The sequence below is a fragment of the Arachis stenosperma genome, chromosome 3 (assembly GCF_014773155.1).
Source record: "Arachis stenosperma cultivar V10309 chromosome 3, arast.V10309.gnm1.PFL2, whole genome shotgun sequence".
NCBI classification, from domain to species: domain Eukaryota; kingdom Viridiplantae; phylum Streptophyta; class Magnoliopsida; order Fabales; family Fabaceae; genus Arachis; species Arachis stenosperma.
The window spans coordinates 77,984,623-77,992,718 of record NC_080379.1 but is presented as its reverse complement, the minus strand read 5'-3'; the positions used below and the strand labels follow the sequence as shown (position 1 = coordinate 77,992,718).

General features: G+C 40.6%; 1 non-coding gene across 1 annotated transcript; it reads right to left on the bottom strand.

Annotated features, from left to right (window-relative positions):
- Positions 1–5,679: 5,679 nt before the first annotated feature.
- LOC130972641 (small nucleolar RNA R71) lies at positions 5,680–5,787 on the bottom strand. Its single transcript, XR_009083804.1, has one exon. It is a non-coding gene; the product is annotated as a small nucleolar RNA R71 (small nucleolar RNA).
- Positions 5,788–8,096: the final 2,309 nt, after the last annotated feature.

The following is an 8,096-nucleotide window of genomic DNA, read 5'->3' as shown; positions in this document are numbered from 1 at the left end:
CTTGATTAAAGCTCAGTAATAGTCCAGCTAAAGACAATAAAGAAGCGCTTGCTGGGAGGCAACCCAGCCATTCACAAAGCTTATTTATTAATTAATTGAATTTTACAGGTTCATGTTAATTATCTTCAAGGTAAAATAGCAATTGCATGAGTTCACAGAGTTACAGAAGAATTCAGAGGATAAAACAGCAAAAAGAAGATCACTGGTGCAAAAAAGCCAGTAAGAGCTCTTTTGGGCATTAAACGCCCAAAAGAAGCATCTACTGGGTGTTTAACGCCAGTAGAGATAGCCATATGGGCGTTAAACGCTAGTAAGAAGCATCTTCTGGGCGTTTAACGCCAGATTTACCGCCTTGGGCGTTCAGAAAAACGCCTATTGACAAAGGAGTTCCTGGCGTTTAACGCCAGTCAGAAGCAACAGCTGGGCGTTAAACGCCTAGGAGAAGCTACAAATGGGCGTTAAACGCCCAAAACATGCAACGTTTGGGCGCTTAACGCCAGGATTATGGGGAGGAGGTAAATTCGTTTTCACTTCAAAATTAATTCATCATATCCTCTTTTCAAAATTCAGATTTATCTTTTTCAAATATCTTTCATAGCTTTTCAAATTTAAAATTACATCTTTTTCCCATCATACTTATCTTTTACAAATCATATCTTTTATCTTATCTTTTTCAAAATTTTCGAAAACTCACCCACCCTTCCCTTTTAAATCCACGTTCGGCCTCTCTCCTCTCCTCCACAATTCGAAATTAGCTCTCCTTCTATCCCTCTCCTTTCCTTTCTTTTTCTTGAGGACAAGCAAACCTCTAAGTTTGATGTGTTTATCCGTGATCACTAAGCCATACCCACTAAGATCATGGCTCATAAGGAAAAACAAACCACTCCAAGAGGCAAGAAAGAGAATATTCCAAAACCACTTTGGAATCAAGGGAAGTTCTTAACCAAAGAACATTCAGACCATTACTACAAAATAATGGGTCTAAGGTCAGTGATCCCGAAAGTCAAATTCGATCTTAAAGAAGATGAATATCTAAAGATCCAAGAGCAAATTCAAAACAGGAGCTGGGAAATCCTAGCTAATCCTGAAACAAAGGTGGGAAGGAATATGGTTCAGGAATTCTACTCTAATCTGTGGCAAACAGACAGATAGAGATTAGCTAGAGCCACCTTCTATGATTATCAAACTCTGGTCAGAGGAAAGATTGTTCATCTTCACCCTGACAAAATTAGGGAGATCTTTAAGCTACCTCAGCTGAAGGATGACCCAGACTCCTTTAATAGGAAAATGATGAGAACAAATAAGGGCTTGGACGAAATTCTAGAGGACATATGCCTCCCTGGAACCAAGTGGACAACCAGCACAAAGGGTGTTCCAAATCAACTCAAGAGAGAAGATCTCAAACTAGTCGCGAGAGGCTGGCTGGACTTCATTGGGCGTTCTATACTACCCACTAGCAACCGCTCTGAAGTCACCATCAAAAGAGCCGTAATGATCCATTGCATTATGTTGGGAAAAAAAGTGGAAGTTCATTAGCTGATTTCTTGTGAACTTTACACAATTGGAAACAAGAACTCCAAAGATGCCAAATTGGCTTATCCAAGCTTAATCTCTATGCTATGTAAAGATGCTGGGGTGAAGATGGGGGTAACTGAGTATATTCTAATTGAGCGACCAATCACCAAAAAGTCAATGGAAGGACAACAAGTGCAGGATGACCCCATCAAGAGGAGAGCACAGGAGTTCCTCCTGGAAATCCCTCAAATTGAATACTGGGAGCGTCTTGAAGCATCTATCACTAAGTTGTAAGAAGCTATGGAGCAACTGAAGGAAGAACAGCAAAATCAAAATAGCATGCTTTGCAAACTGCTTAGGGAACAAGAAGAGCAAGGGCGTGAACTGAGGCAACTGAAGCGTCAGAAGCTATCTCTTGAAGGGCCAAGCACTCCACAGATTAAAGGAGCATCCACCTCCCAAAATAAAGGTTGTTGAGGCCTAATCTTAGCCTTAACTCTGTGATAGTTGTTCTTATAGGAATTTACCTTAGAAGTTATATATGAGTAGTAGTAATTAGGATATCTATTTTGATTTTATCTCCAATTAAGCTATAATTTATTTTTCTCATTATCATCAAACATGAATAAAATAGTAGATTTTTAGAATAAAGAGGCAATATTTTTTTGAGTTCTTAATAAGGAAAATTCTAATTATTTATATGTAGTGTGATGAGCGGATAATTTGTACGCTTTTTGGCATTGTTTTTAGTATGTTTTTAGTATGATCTAGTTAGTTTTTAGTATATTTTTATTAGTTTTTAGTTAAAATTCACTTTTCTGGACTTTACTATGAGTTTGTGTGTTTTTCTGTGATTTCAGGTATTTTCTGGCTGAAATTGAGGGACCTAAGCAAAAATCTGATTCAGAAACTGAAAAGGACTGCAGATGCTGTTGGATTCTGACCTCCCTGCACTCGAAGTGGATTTTCTGGAGCTACAGAAGCCCAATTGGCGCGCTCTCAACGGCGTTGGAAATTAGACATCCTGGGCTTTCCAGAAATATATGATAGTCCATACTTTGCCCAAGATTTGATGGCCCAAACCGGCGTTCAAAGTCACCTTCAGATTTTCCAGCGTTAAACGCCGGAACTGGCACCAAAGTGGGAGTTAAACGCCGAAACTGGCACAAAAGCTGGCGTTTAACTCCAAGAAGAGTCTCTACACGAAAATGCTTCAATGATCAGCCCAAGCACACACCAAGTGGGCCCGGAAGTGGATTTTTATGTCATTTACTCATCTCTGTAGACCTTAGGCTACTAGTTCTCTATAAGTAGGACCTTTTACTATTGTATTTTCATCTTTTGATCATGTTTTGATGATTGAACCCTCTTTGGGAGGCTGGCCTCAAGGCCATGCCTAGACCTTATTCTTATGTATTTTCAATGGTGGAGTTTCTACACACCATAGATTAAGGTGTGGAGCTCTGCTGTACCTCGAGTATTAATGCAATTACTATTGTTCTTCTATTCAATTCCGCTTGTTCTTGTTCCAAGATATCACTTGTTCTTCAACTTGATGAATGTGATGATCCGTGACACTCATCATCATTCTCACCTATGAACGTGTGACTGACAACCACCTCCGTTCTACCTTAGATTGGGTGAATATCTCTTGGATTCCTGATACACGATGCATGGTTGATCGCCTGACAACCGAGCGCTCACCTGACAACCGAGCCAGCCATTCCGTGAGATCAGAGTCTTCGTGGTATAGGCTAGAACTGATGGCGGCATTCAAGAGAATCCGGAAGGTCTAACCTTGTCTGTGGTATTTTGAGTAGGATTCAATGATTGAATGACTGTGACGTGCTTCAAACTCCTGAAGGCGGGGCGTTAGTGACAGACGCAAAAGAATCACTGGATTCTATTCCGGCCTGATTGAGAACCGACAGATGGATAGCCGTGCCGTGACAGGGTGCGTTGAACATTTCCACTGAGAGGATGGGAGGTAGCCACTGACAACGGTGAAACCCTTGCATAAGCTTGCCATGGAAAGGAGTAAGAAGGATTGGATGAAGACAGTAGGAAAGCAGAAAGACGGAAGGGACCAAGCATCTCCATTCGCTTATCTGAAGTTCTCACCAATGAATTGCATAAGTATCTCTATCTTTATCTTTATGTTTTATTCATATATCACCCATACCCATTTGAGTCTGCCTGACTAAGATTTACAAGGTGACCATAGCTTGCTTCATACCAACAATCTCCGTGGGATCGACCCTTACTCGCGTAAGGTTTATTACTTGGACGACCTAGTGCACTTGCTGGTTAGTTGTGCGGAGTTGTGATAGAGAGTTGAGATTGCAATGAGCGTACCATGTTGATGGCGCCATTGATGATCACAATTTCGCGCACCAAGTTTTTGGCGCCGTTGCCGGGGATTGTTTCGTGTATGGACAACTGACGGTTCATCTTGTTGCTTAGATTAGGTATTTTTCAGAGTTCTTAAGAATGAATTCTAGTGTTTCAAGGTGATGATCTTATCATCACCAAAGCTGATTGATCCTCATCAATTTAGCTCTTGAATGCAATGTCCTGCTGAAGCTTGGCTATCCATGTCTAATTCCATTAGACTAAAGCTTTAGACTAACATTGCATGATTCCTAGAATTCTCATTAAGAATTTTGATACCTTTATTTTCTTCTTCCACTTAATTTTCGAAAAATCCAAAAAAATTACAAAATCATAAAAACCCAAAAATATTTTATGTTTCTTGTTTGAGTCTAGTGTCTAATTTTAAGTTTGGTGTTTTGCATGCATTGTTTATTTGATCTTGGTTCTATTTTCAAGTCAAAAGTACAGGGAACTGAAGATTCAGAACATGCAGCAGAGGAATTACACAGAAAAAGCTGGGCGTTCAAAACGCCCAGTGAAGAAGGACAAACTGGCGTTTAAACGCCAGCCAGGGTGCCTGGTTGGGCGTTTAATGCCCAAAAAGGTAGTGCATTGGGCGTTAAACGCCAGAATGTGCACCATTCTGGGCGTTTAACGCCAGGATGGCACAAGAGGGAAGATTCTGTTTTTAATTCAGATTTTTTTTCAAGTTTTCAAAGTTTTTCAAAATCAAATCTTTTTCAAAATCAATTTCTTTCCTTTTTCAAAGATACTTGCTAACAATTAATGATTTGATTGAACAATTCAAGTATGTTGCCTTTTCTGTTGAGAAAGGTTTAATGTTTGAATCATATCTTTTCTTGTTAGGCAAGTCATTAATTTTTAAAATCAAATCTTTTTAAAATCGTTTTCAAATCATATCTTTTCAATCATATCTTTTTAAATTCTAATTTCAAAATCTTTTTCAAAAATTACTTGATTTCTTTCCCACTCCTGGTTTTCGAAAATCAATTAAAGTTTTTCAAAATGTTTACAAAATCTTTCACTTAATTTTCGAAAATTTCTTCCTCTCTTCTCACATCCTTCTATGTATGGAGTACCACTCCTTCTCAATGCACAATTCAAACTCTATCTGATTAAGTTCGAATTCTTTTACCTCTTCCTTCTAATTTTCTTCTTCTCTGACACCTCAAGGAATCTCTATACTGTGACATAGAGGATCCCACATTTTCTTGTTCTCTTCTCTTTCATATGAGCAGGAACAAGGACAAAAGCATTCTTGTTGAAGCTGACCCTGAACCTGAAAGGACCTTGAAGCGAAAGCTAAGAGAAGCTAAGGCACAACTCTCTGTAGAAGACCTAACAGAAATCTTCAAAGAAGAAGACATGGCAGCCAAAAACAACAACAATGCAAACAATGCAAGGAAGGTGCTGGGTGACTTTACTGCACCTACTCCCGACTTCTATGGGAGAAGCATCTCTATCCCTGCCATTGGAGCAAACAACTTTGAGCATAAGCCTCAATTAGTTTCTCTAATGCAACAGAATTGCAAGTTCCATGGACTTCCATTGGAAGATCCTCATCAGTTCTTAGCTGAATTCTTGCAAATCTGTGACACTGTCAAGACTAATGGGGTTGACCTTGAGGTTTACAGATTTATGCTATTCCCTTTTGCTGTAAGAGACAGAGCTAGGACATGGTTGGACTCACAACCTAAAGAAAGCCTGGACTCATGGGAAAAGCTAGTCAATGCCTTCTTGGCAAAGTTCTTTCCACCTCAAAAATTGAGTAAGCTTAGAGTGGAAGTCCAAACCTTCAGACAGAAGGATGGAGAATCCCTCTATGAAGCTTGGGAAAGATACAAACAATTGATCAGAAAATGTCCTTCTGACATGCTTTCTGAATGGAGCATCATAGGTATTTTCTATGATGGTCTCTCTGAACTATCCAAGATGTCTTTGGATAGCTCTGCTGGAGGATCTCTTCATCTGAAGAAGACGCCTACAGAAGCTCAAGAACTAATTGAAATGGTTGCAAATAACCAATTCATGTACACTTCTGAAAGGAATCCTGTGAACAATGGGATAAATCAGAAGAAAGGAGTTCTTGAGATTGATACTCTGAATGCCATTCTGGCTCAGAACAAGATATTGACTCAACAAGTCAATTTGATTTCTCAAAGTCTGTCTGGAATGCAAAATGCACCAAGTAGTACTAAGGATGCTTCATCTGAAGAAGAAGCTTATGATCCTGAGAACCCTTCAATGGAAGAGGTGAATTACATAGGAGAACCCTATGGAAACACCTATAATTCTTCATGGAGAAATCATCCAAATCTCTCATGGAAGAATCAACAGAGACCTCAACAAGGTTTCAACAACAATAATGGTGGAAGAAACAGGTTTAGCAATAGCAAGCTTTTTCCATCATCTTCTCAGCAACAGACAGAGAATTCTAAGCAGAGCCACTCTGACTTAGGAACTATGGTCTCTGATCTAATCAAAACCACTCAAAGTTTCATGACTGAAACAAGGTCCTCTATTAGGAATTTGGAGGCACAAGTGGGACAGCTGAGCAAGAAAATTACTGAACTCCCTCCTAGTACTCTCCCAAGCAATACAGAAGAAAATCCAAAAGGAGAATGCAAGGCCATCAACATGGCCGAATTTGGAGAGGAAGGAGAGGCAGTGAACGCCACTGAGGAAGACCTCAATGGACGTCCACTGGCCTCCACTGAGTTCCCCAATGAGGAACCATGGGAATCTGAGGCTCAAAATGAGACCATAGAGATTCCATTGGACTTGCTTCTGCCTTTCATGAGCTCTGATGAGTATTCCTCCTCTGAAGAGGATGAGTATGTCACTGAAGAGCAAGTTGCTAAATACCTTGGAGCAATCATAAAGCTAAATGACAAGTTATTTGGAAATGAGGCTTGGGAGGATGAACCCCTTTTGCTCACCAAAGAATTGGATGACTTGTCTAAGCAGAAATTACCTCAAAAGAGGCAGGACCCTGGGAAGTTCTCCATACCTTGTACCATAGGCACCATGACCTTCAAGAAGGCTCTGTGTGACTTAGGGTCAAGTGTAAACATCATGCCTCTCTCTGTAATGGAGAAGCTAGGGATCTTTGAGGTGAAAGCTGCAAGAATCTCACTAGAGATGGCAGACAATTCAAGAAAACAAGCTTATGGACTTGTAGAGGATGTTCTGGTGAAAATTGAAGACCATTACATCCCTACTGATTTTATAGTCCTAGAGACTAGGAAATGCATGGATGAATCCATCATCCTTGGCAGACCCTTCCTAGCCACAGCTAAGGCTGTGATTGATGTTGATAGAGGTGAACTGATCATTCAAGTGAATGAAGAATCCTTTGTGTTTAAGGCTCAAGGATATCCCTCTGTCACCATGGAGAGGAAGCATGAAGAGCTTCTCTCAAATCAGAGTCAAACAGAGCCCCCACAGTCAAACTCTAAGTTTGGTGTTGGGAGGCCACAACCAAACTCTAAGTTTGGTGTTGAACCCCCACATTCAAACTCTAAGTTTGGTGTTGGGAGGTTCCAACATTGCTCTGAGAAAATGTGAGGCTCCATGAGAGCCCTCTGTCAAGCTACTGACATTAAAGAAGCGCTTGTTGGGAGGCAACCCAATGTCATATTTTCCTTTGTTATTTTATGTTATGTTTTCTGTAGGTTGATGATCATGAGAAGTCACAAAATCAATTGAAAAAGCAAAAACAGAATGAAAAACAGGAAAAAAAACAGCACACCCTGGAGGAAGAACCTACTGGCGTTTAAACGCCAGTAAGGCTAGCAGATGGGCGTTTAACGCCCAGTCTGGCACCATTCTGGGCGTTTAACGCCAGAAAGGGGCACCAGACTGGCGTTAAATGCTAGGAAAGGGCAAGAACCTGGCGTTAAACACCAGAAATGGGCACCAGCCCGGCGTTTAACGCCAGAATTGGGTTAAAACGCATTTTTGCATGCCATTTGGTGCAGGGATGACTTTTCCTTGACACCTCAGGATCTGTGGATCCCACAGGATCCCCACCAACCCCACCACCCTCTTTCTTCTTCACCCATTCACCAATCACCTCAATACCTCTTCCCCAAAAACCCTTCACCTATCAAATCCCATCTTCTCTTCACCACTCACATCCATCCTTCATAAAACCCCACCTACCTTACCATTCAAATTCAAACCAC